At 35.2% G+C, this 10,846-nt stretch overlaps 1 protein-coding gene across 4 annotated transcripts in view; it reads left to right on the top strand.

Annotated features, from left to right (window-relative positions):
- Nucleotides 1-549: 549 nt before the first annotated feature.
- Nucleotides 550-10,846, top strand: part of LOC149572385 (protein IQ-DOMAIN 5-like) — a 90,932-nt gene continuing 80,635 nt past the window's right edge. For 2 of the 4 annotated variants that reach the window (XM_089813564.1, XM_089813561.1), the window contains exon 1: nt 568-851. The gene's annotated coding sequence lies outside the window, so the exon portion shown is untranslated. Of the gene's footprint in view, nt 876-10,846 lie in introns of all 4 variants that reach the window. The other 2 variants (XM_089813563.1, XM_089813562.1) reach the window with 2 other exon arrangements.

Here is a 10,846-nt window from a genome sequence, read left to right as displayed (position 1 = left end):
TTTCTTTAATAACTTATTTATTCTTTCACTTAGTTTTATTTCTTATTAATTAAACTAAAATGTCATTAAGATAATCATAACACTCGATTAATCATTAATGAGTATATTGCATGCTTGTACTTTATTGTAAATAAAGAATTCGTGGACCTTCCCTTGTGTTTAAGATTTTTCACAATCTTCCAAAAGAATATGTTCTCCACCATTTCATGTCCCTAAAAATTTAGGTCTTGAAACTCTTTCTAACAAGAAATATCCTTTTATATTTCCAAATAAATTTAAAAATTACGTAAAAGTATAATATAACTATTCAATATATTTAATTGCATACCTAGTCAATCAGAATGTATTGGAGTTTGAGAAAATGCCATTAAGAATCACCACGTGATCTATGCTTTTCTTTAAAGGGGACAATTGTTAAAGTTAAATCATCGCACAGTCGTCTGTTAATCATGGAATAGTCGACTGTTAATCATGGAATAACAGAGTAATTAAAACACCTTCCGACGGATAAAATGCTTTATTTTGATTACTTTATTCTGTTAAGGTTGCGTCGGTTCTATAAATATTGAAAAGTAATGACGTCTGTAAATGCAAATCGAGTGGTTGTCATTTTATTCCTAAGGGCAGGCGCCATGTCTGCACATTGCAGACGGTATGGTATATACACAATGTATATCAATGATTGCCGAATCTTTATCACCATTGTACTAAACCTCAGGACTGAATATGTATTTTTCAACGAAATTTCAATGTTGAAAGAGAGGGCGGAGTAGTTGAATTATCTCTAGTGTTGCAGGGCTTGGGAGATTTTGCGCATATAGAGAGATTTGGACTTGTTCTATCCGATTTGGGTAGATATATACTTCTATTTGATGGTTTTGTGGAGTTCATTTTTTAACTCCGAGATCTATTTTAGCTCGATTTACTCTGAATTCTTTGACTTTTTATTAAAATTCAAATAGGTTCAAGAATTATGCTGCATGATAACAGTTTCTTTTGGAGAGATACTCCTGAAATTCCTTCACATTGTAGTTAATTATATCCATTTTAGAAATTGGCGGTGTAGAAATGTTCTACTACTAAGAAACTCAGAACCCATTAGCGAGAATTTAGTCTATCTTTGATAATTAACTCCTGTCTTATAGTTGGTATGCTAAGTTTACACTATATACAAGAAACACTTCGGCGCTTGAACTTTTGATGGTGTGAACGCAAAAAAGTTGTTTGGCATTGGCGAATAGATGTGGAGACGTACAGGAGATTTTTTCCTGATTAGTATTGTTGAGTTTCAAGATCCAATTCACAGGAATTTAGAAGTTGCTAGTTATTTCCAATTTTGAGGATGGACGAGTCGATATCAAAGCGCCATTGACGAGATTCAGTTTAAAGAGAACTAGTCTTAGGAATTTGCATGCGGTCACATACTTTTGGGGTAAAGGTAACTTGGCTTAGGAACACTAGATCTGCGAAAAATACAATATCAGCCACAAGTAGATATAACATCATCACAGGATATCTTGAGAGGCATTTTGATCTTCCACAAAATGCAGCCATGCTTCCTTCTACTGACAGCATCGTTTTCGAATCTGGAGCTTACTAGTACAGTGACGGGTTATATGGATGTTTAGGAGATCTTGTAATGAATCGCTTTCCCCAGCCTGTCTAAAACCACCCACAATTTTCCAGCATCTTTCTTGTCCTACTTTTATTTTCTTGGTGCATCTTCCTTGTCCCACTTATTCCCTCAATTTGATGGAATTGTCAAGTCAGCCAATGACACTAAAACACCTGATCTTATCTGCGGCTTCCTTTCACCCTAGTTGTACCTAATCTTCATAGTTCCTCAAAGTCAATCCTTTTAAGTTCTAACTTTACCATCGATTCCTATCATTACCGTACGTGGTCATAACAATCAGAACTCAAAACAGATCCCAGAATCGACAATGGCTCATAAACTTCTCTGAAACAGCCAAAGAAAATGAAGGGAAGAAGCAATAGCAGCTACTATCATCATTTCCTTCAATAAAAAGACAACAAGGAGGAAGAAAAATTATCTCTATCACCCTCAAACAGCTACAGTACTATCAAGAACAAAATGAACATATACAAGCTTCTCATTCATGTTTTTTATTGCCTCACGAGTCTTCAAACTTAGGAAGAGAATAAGAATCTCTCATCTTATATTCAAATTCAGAATCATAATGGTGTAGAGACTGAAATTCCAATCTCAAGTGATTCTGTGAAATTACTACTTTTTAGTTCTCACTTTGTTTACACTCTCTTTGGCAACATAATTTTTAAAGGTCAAAGGCAGAACACTGGATCATGTACGTACCATGCAAGGAGTCAGTAGCAAAATCTTTCCCCTAGCATTGCCATAAACATATGTACATTGCTTTCTGTTTTTCTCTCTCCATCTACGGGACATAAAAATTCAGAAATAGAATGAGAAAATGCATTGTGGAATTCCATCATTCACTGAAATTACGGTTTGGTATTTATTTCTTCGAATATTCCTCCTCCACCTCTCACCTTCCGTACTATATTCTAACCCCTTTATCAATAAGATAATTAATTTTGCCTCAGCATCTACTTTTAGAGTGCATAAAAATGTGCCCATATCAAAATCCATTAAAACCTTCAATTTCGTCAATTTTTTTAATTCACATCCATCTCAGGAAGTAGGGCTTTAATTCATCCATTTTAAACCATTTCAGCTTTAGTGTCACCTAGAAATCATCTGGGAGGTAGTAAATCACCGCAGTTATCTCACTGAGAAGATTTCAGCTCCAGTCTTTTAGCAAGATGTTAGATAAGTACTTTCTAGTTTTTGGTTCTTGATTTGAGGCTGCAAAATTAGACAGGTCACATCCACTTGTCCAGTAATATTTGTATTTACAATGACATTTCTATATATGAATATTCATCCCTTGTAGAGTCAGCCATTGATGCCCTGCACACCATCCACAGGGTGTTCAGTAGAGGGTTGGCTCTATGGTTTCCAGTGAAGAGTTGATTAACACCCTCTATCCAAATTCATTTGTCCCTCCATAAGGTCTCTAACACAATTCACTGTAACATGCAGATGATAGTTTGATTCTCCAGAAGTACAATACAGAACATTTTAAATTGAGATAGGCCTGAACAATATTTGATAACATGTTTTTTTTCCAGTCAAGCTTTGAGCCAGTAAAAAAATATTTACTCTGTTTTTATTCCAAATATTATTTATTTCTACAATTTCCATCTACTTTTCTACATTCCAAAGGTAAAGTATCCCATATTCTCATGTATGATTTTCTAATTTCCTCATTCAATTTACTCTTCTCTTTTACCTGCACAACAAGCTATATAGAGAACTGTATTAAACGCATGCAGCTGGATTTACTTTAAAATTGTTGTCAATAAACAACAAATAATAAGTGGGTGAGTTTTGGTGCAACTCAAGCCGAGTTCAAAATCCTTTTGTGTGTGGACTGATCTTTTAATCTGTTCCTATTCGGACCATATCACAGGACCAAACTTTGCAACTGCATCCCCAAAAACCAATGTTACCAATCTCTTAACTGTTGGAATTAGATGCAGAAATGTTCCTTCTCTGAAGTCACCTAGAACCCTATAGGTTCTGCTCGCTTTGGTAGTGCACCATTCATGGATTTTATTCCCATGTAATCATGTTAGAGGTGAACGTTGATTATATGGCCTTATCGAGGCAAGTCTTCTCCCTCCGCCATTGTTAAAATGAGCCACCTCCCTTGAATTAATTGTTCATGATGAATGTGGCACTACAAAATTAAGAAATCAGAAATCAAGGAGACAAAACAATTTAGAGGTATGGCGATTACTCGGGGTCAATAACAAGTTTTTAGAGTCTAGTGCTACTGTTGCAGAAGTAGTCCTGGCTCAGCAAATTTTCACATCTTGGGTGTTTACGGCTCATAAATACTTGAAATAAGGATTAGGTATGTCTACAGGCAATGGACACTAAAATAGATAAAAAAACATGGAGTGAAAAGTGTGAACTAAGCTCTTTTTGACTTCACATTTTGCCCCACTTTAGCAGGTGTGATAATTATAGCAAATGAAGAATGCTAATGCAAACTTTTTTCTATATTTCTTGATAAAAAATATGTAGAAATGGATACTGAAGAGTTGCATCATATGCAATTTAACTTTCTTCTTGTTCAACCATTGTCTTCATATTTCAAGTGTACACAAGTGGAAGAAATTGCTGTTTGTTAAGAAATAGTATCTAGGAGAGTTTCATACATCCAGCAACTACTTTTCTTGCTAAACCTGACAAGATGAAGAATAAGGGATCCATGGAGGATTCTTGGAATTGAATGAAGTGAACTGAAATAGGAGAGAGATAAATATGGCTACAAAGTAACCATTTGTATGTTGTTTTAGCTACAGGCATATATATCTGAAATATATCTATCTAAAATACAGTTCTCCAATTTAGAAAGCTTTTGTGATTCAGATATTTAGAGACTTATGTGTGTGTTTGTATGTATGCATGCTTGTGTGTTTTGGTTAATTGCAGTGAGTCTGAGTCTTGGAAGGTAGAGGCCATTGTTAATGGATTGGTTGACTAGAAATTCAGCTCTGTCAACTGGTTGTGGAAATTGCTCTTGGTTGTGCATCTCACTTCCTTCGTTATGTTGATCACCTTGTTGTGAGGGTGGAAAAGCAGGTCTTGGTTTGGCCTCTGAGTAAGTAAATTGCATTTAGAGTTGGAAATTGGTGAAATATAATCCGCTTTGTTAAATATGATAGTGTCGGCCGGTCTGGAAGGATGTGAAACTGATAATTATGTATACATACATGTATATCAGTTCACTTCGTGAACTGTAATACATGTATACATACACAATCATCTTTATGGTCCAATTAACTATCCTTTCTTCAACGATCTGACTGTGCATATCTTTGATAAGTATGAAATCTTCAATTATCTCTTGAAATTGTGCAAGCATTGTTTATATTTATATTCATTACCTTATTGATCGGTCTTGACTTGATAACACAACTAACACTAATAAGATTTGTTTTAGATCCAGTTAACAGTAAACACCCGATTATGATCGGGGCTCTTGGAAACTAATTATGATGAACCGTCATGTCTCCTTAATTGATTAGGCATGACCACCCATTCATAGAGCTATATATACAATTGAGATTGCAAGAGATAAAACCATCGAAAACAATAAATAGTGCTATCTCTCTGCCTTCGGATATCAGAAGAAAGATAAACATCATCTTCAGAATTTCTATCTCAAGTCTGAACATTATATTTGCATTGTGATTACTGATATCTGCAAGACAAAACAATCAGATCAGAGTTCTGAAATTGAAAATAACTGTGTGCTACTAAGTTTACCATTACATTTACATGGTATCAGAGCCAAGTTGGGAAGATCAAAGTTAAACTTGAGAAATCAGACTATATATATTAATAAAGTTCTATCACACTTCCATCACTCAAAATGACAAATCCAATCAGATTTGAGGATCGCCTCGAGGGTGCCAACAACGTCATAGCGTGGAAACTAAGAATCATGATGATATTAGATGAGAACAAAGTAGATTCATATGTAAAAGATAAATAGACAGAACCTGAGGATGTGCCAAAAAAATTCCAATGGATTGAAAATAACAAGAAAGCTTTGAAACTGATAGTAGATTCTGCGTGAGATCACATAGTACTTGTACTGGCAAAGCAGACAACTGCATACCTCATGTAAAAATCTCTAGAGAACACCTTTGAGATAAATAATACAGGAAGAACCAATGCACTCAAAACACAGCTAAATCACATAATTATGAATAAAGGAGAATCTATGACTGTCTACTTCATAAGAATAATAGAATTAAGGGATCAACTATCAAACATTGGGCATGAGATAGAAAACAAAGAATTATCCCTTCTTGCACTCAAAACACAGCTGAACCACATAAGTATGAATAAAGGAGAATTTGTGACTGCTTACTTCATGAGAATAATAGAATTAAGGGATCAACTATCAAACATTGGGCATGAGATAGAAAACAAAGAATTATCCCTTATAGCCCTAAGCGGACTACCCAACTCATGGGAATCATTCAAACAAGGCAGAAGTGCAAGGTCAGAACTCCCAAGGTTAGACCACATAAGGTCTGACTGTCTACAAGAAGAAACTAGGCAGTTACCAAAAGGAACCAAACAAAAATCCACAAATGAAGACCTTGATGTTCTGAATGCTAAACATAATAAGAAAGGGAATAAAAAGAACTGCAAAAGGAAGAAAAAATTTCATGGAAAGGAGAGATGCTTTACAAGTCCAGTGTTTCAGATGTGATGAATATGGACAGTTTGCTGCCAAATGCCCTGACAGACTTCAGAAACAAGCATCCTATGCTAAAGTAAGGAAAAAAAATACAGAAGATCTTGAGAAGTTTCTAATCTAGTCAGCACTATCAAATCATATATCAAATAGAGTCCATACTTGGGTGATTGACGGGTCATCTAGATTCTAGACATATCACTGGATCTCAAGAACATCAAGATACTATGGTTGAAGAAAATGAGGAAGAGGTAACCATTAGAGATGACTCCGCATTTCTTGTAAAAGGAGTAGGGACTTGTAACATTAAATTAGATTCGGGCATCACTATTCAACTACAAGATGTTCTATTTGTACCAAGAATTAGAAGAAACCTAGTATCTATATGTGCCCTAGAAGATAAAAGATATAGAGTTGCTTTCATGAATGAAATGTCTTGGCATGGCCAAAGAATACTACTTTAAAGAAGGCTAAAACAACAGGTGTAAGACATGGATACCTATACAAATTCTGCACTGAGTCAAAACAAGCTCTCATTCATGAAACCCTTGACTTCAATGAAATCTGGCACAAAAGATTATGGCACATACATTTTCAAGCCCTTACATTTATGGAAAAATTAGTGACAAGACTTCCGAAACTAAATACAATCCATAATGGAACATGTGAGGGGTGTTCTTTATGGAAGAACTCTAAAGGATCCTACCAAAATAGTCTAAGCAAAACTGAAAATGTATTGGAATTAGTCCTCTGACTTATGTAGACCTATGTCAATACCATCAATGGGAGGGTCTCTATACTTGTAATTTTTGTGGATGATTTCCCTAGAAAGACCTAGATCTACTTCTTGAAATGCAAAGAGTCAAAAAGAGATTCTTGAGAAATTCAAAGAATTCAAGGCCCTAACAGAAAACTCAATCTGGAAAGAAAGTAAAAACCCAAAGAACTGACAATGGGAAAGAATTCACTTCAGAAATCTTCAAAGAATTTTATATTAATTCCGAGATTAAGAGGGAGTTCACTGTACCTTATAATCCGCAACAAAATGGGGTAGTTGAGAGGAAAATCAAAACCATTGTGTAAAGTTACAAAGTCAATGATGTATGACCAAAATTTTGATGCTTCATTTTGGGCAGAAGCTTCAAGAACAACTATCTACTTACAAAATAGATGTCCTCACTCACATCTTGATAATAAAACACCAAAAGAGCCTTTACCGGGATAAAACCTGATATAAGCCATCTTAGGATATTTGGGTGCCCTGTATACATAAATGTACCTAAATAAAAAAGGACAAAATTAGAACCTTTTGGGAGAACCAAGGATTTTTGTAGGTTATAGTGAAACTTGTAAAGGTTACATGATATACCTACCTAATCAAGACCAAGTAGAGTTGAGCAGGGATGTCACCTTCGAGGAAGACATTGTGTTCAAAAGGTCAAAGAGCTCAGGTCAATTAGAAATTTAGGACTCACTTGAGAACATGGAGGAAGAACCTACTTCTGAGACTCAGAGGGAGCAACTAGAAGAAAACCCTAATGAAAACCATACTAATCTTGAAATTAAGAGGGAGCAAAATCATAATGTTAACAAAAGGAAACAACCACTTTGGGCTGGAAAGGTTATTGAGGAAGCAGAAAACTTCGCTGCTCCAAAAGGCACTTTTAGAGAGAGTAAGAGGCCTAACATATTATCAACTACATGGAACTAATGAATGGGATTACAAATTCAGAACCTACTAGTGTAAATGAAGCTCTTAAATACTAGGAAAAGAAAGATGCCATGACCAAAGAATATCAGTCCATTCTAAAAAATGATGTGTGGGATATAATACCTAGACCTAAAGGGAAATCTATTGTCTCCTCTAAATGACTCTTCAAAATCAAACATGCTGCAAACGACAGTATAGATAAGCATAAGGCACGTTTTGTTGCAAAAAGTTTCTCACAGAAGGAGACATTTGCACCAGTTGCCAGATATATGTTTACTAGAGCAATTATAGCCATTGCTGCACCTAAGGGCTAGAAGACACACCAGATGATTGTAAAGACATCATTCCTGAATGAGACTATCAAAGAGGAAGTCTATCTAGAACAATCGTATGGTTTTGTGATTCATGATGCAACATCCCATGTATGCTAATTGAAGAAAGCTCTGTATGGACTCAAACAGGCTCCAAGAGCCTGGTACAAGAGAATTGACAGATACCTTATAGGACTGGGTTTCTCCAAAAATGAAGCTGATCCAAATCTCTATTTTAAAGATATTAAAGGTGACATTTTAATATTAATTCTATAGGTTGATGACCTGCTGATTATAGGAGAAGCTCACCTCATTGCTCAATGCAAAAAGGATTTGGCTTCAAAATTTGATATGAAGGATTTGGGTCTAGTACAGTACTTTGTAGAATTGGAAGTTTGGCAGAAACCTAATGGTCTTCTTCTAAATCAAGGAAAATATACTGTTGACATTCTGAAAAGATTTGGAATGCTAAACTATAGGCCTATGTCCACACCCATGGAAACAAACTTACACAAGTTGAAAGAAGCAACAACTGAATCCATATTTGGAAATCCTACCCTCTATAAATAGATTATCAGATCCTTGATGTACTTGGTCAATAAATGACTTGACATTTGCTATGCTGTGAATGCCTTTAGTCAGTTTATGTGTGAACTACGTGAAATACACCTCGTTGCTGCTAAACACATCTTGAGATACCTACAAGATACTATTGGATATGGGCTCAAATATAAGAATGTTGATCTAGACTTATGTGGATACTCAGATTCAGATTGGGCCGGAAGTGTGACTGATCGTAAGAGTACTTTTGGATGTTTTAGTTTGGGATCTGCTATGATCTCTTGGATAATTAGGAAGCAACCTTCCATAGCACAAACTTCTACTGAAGCAAAATACATTGCAGCCACAATGGGAGCTAGAGAAGCAGTATGGCTTCGAAAATTGATTGTGGGACCATTTGGAAAGTTCTTGAACCCACTACTATACATTGTCACAATCAAAATTGCATCAAGCTCTCAGTTAATCCTGTTTTCCATCATTGATCCAAGCATATAGATATTCCTTATCACTACATGAGGGATACAATTGAAAGGAAAGCAATTCAGTTGGAATATATTTGTACAAATGATCAAACAACATATATCCTTACTATGACTCTCTCTAGAGTTAAAGTGGAGCAGTTCAGAAGGAAACTTGGTATGGTTGAAATGCAATTCATTGAGACTAAATCTCAAAATTTGTTCTATTTGTACTAATATATAATTTTAAAAGATGTTTAATGTGTAAAATCTTTTGTCATATGTGTGATTCTATGACTTGATGGGCCTCACTTGTATATATTACGGAAAGGTGATGACCTTTCTAATAATGTACACTTGTATTCAACATTGTAAGGTGACGACTTTACAATGTCTACTATCATGACGAGTATCATGTTGACTTGATATTCTTAGAATGTCTTGATAGTTAATATCTCTCAGACTGATTGATCAATATCATGTTGACTTGATATCTGGTGTAGATAAATTTGGTCTTAGTTAGATAATAATAGTGGACATTATGTGTGACGTAATGTCCGTGGACATGCCATGACATGTTATGGTAGACATCATGCGATGTGGTGTCAGTGCACATACTATAACTAGGATATACGAGTATCATGCTGACTTGGTATTTTGTATAGTCCTTGATATCATGTGCCAGGTGATATCTAAACCTATTCATACCTTGTTGTCGTCCCTAGCTAAGAGGGAGTGTTAAATATTATAGCGTTGTTCAGTCTAGAAAGATGTGTAACTGATAACTATGTATGCATAGATGTGTACCAGTTCACTTTGGGAACTGTAATACATGTATTCATACACAATCATCTTTATGATCCCATAACTATCCTTCCTCTAGTGATCTGACTGTGCATATCTTTGACAAGTATGAAACTTTCAATTATCTCTTGAAATTGTGCAAGCATTGTTTATATTTATATTCATTGCCTTATTGATCGGTCTTGACTTGTTAACACAACTAATACTAATGAGATTTGTGTTGAATCTAGTTAACTTTAAATACCCGATTATGATCAGGGCTCTTGGAAACTAATTATGATGAATTGATTAGGCATGACCACCGTTCATAGGGTTATATATATGATTGAGATTGCAAGAGATAGAACCATTGAAAACAATAATAGTACTCTCTCTCTGTCTTCAGATATCAGAAGAAAGATAAGCACCATCTTCAGAATTTCCACCTCAAGTCTGAACATTATATTTGCATTGTGATTACTGATATCTGCAAGACATGACAATCAGGTCAGAGTTCTGAAATTGAAAATATATTCTGCTACTAGGTTTACCAGTACATTTATACTCTTGCATATAGTTACATAATCCAGACTGATTGTGATCACAATTTGTTGTATTGTGATTATTTGAGTTAGAGTGGAAATGACTGATTGTCTAAGGTAAGGATAGACTTTGTCATAGTATGTCTTTAGGCAT

The sequence above is a fragment of the Cupressus sempervirens genome, chromosome 2 (assembly GCF_028749045.1).
Source record: "Cupressus sempervirens isolate cs-2001-9-10 chromosome 2, ASM2874904v1, whole genome shotgun sequence".
Lineage (NCBI taxonomy): Eukaryota > Viridiplantae > Streptophyta > Pinopsida > Cupressales > Cupressaceae > Cupressus > Cupressus sempervirens.
The sequence above is the reverse complement of the archived record's forward strand: the minus strand, read 5'-3'. Positions and strand labels throughout refer to the sequence as shown.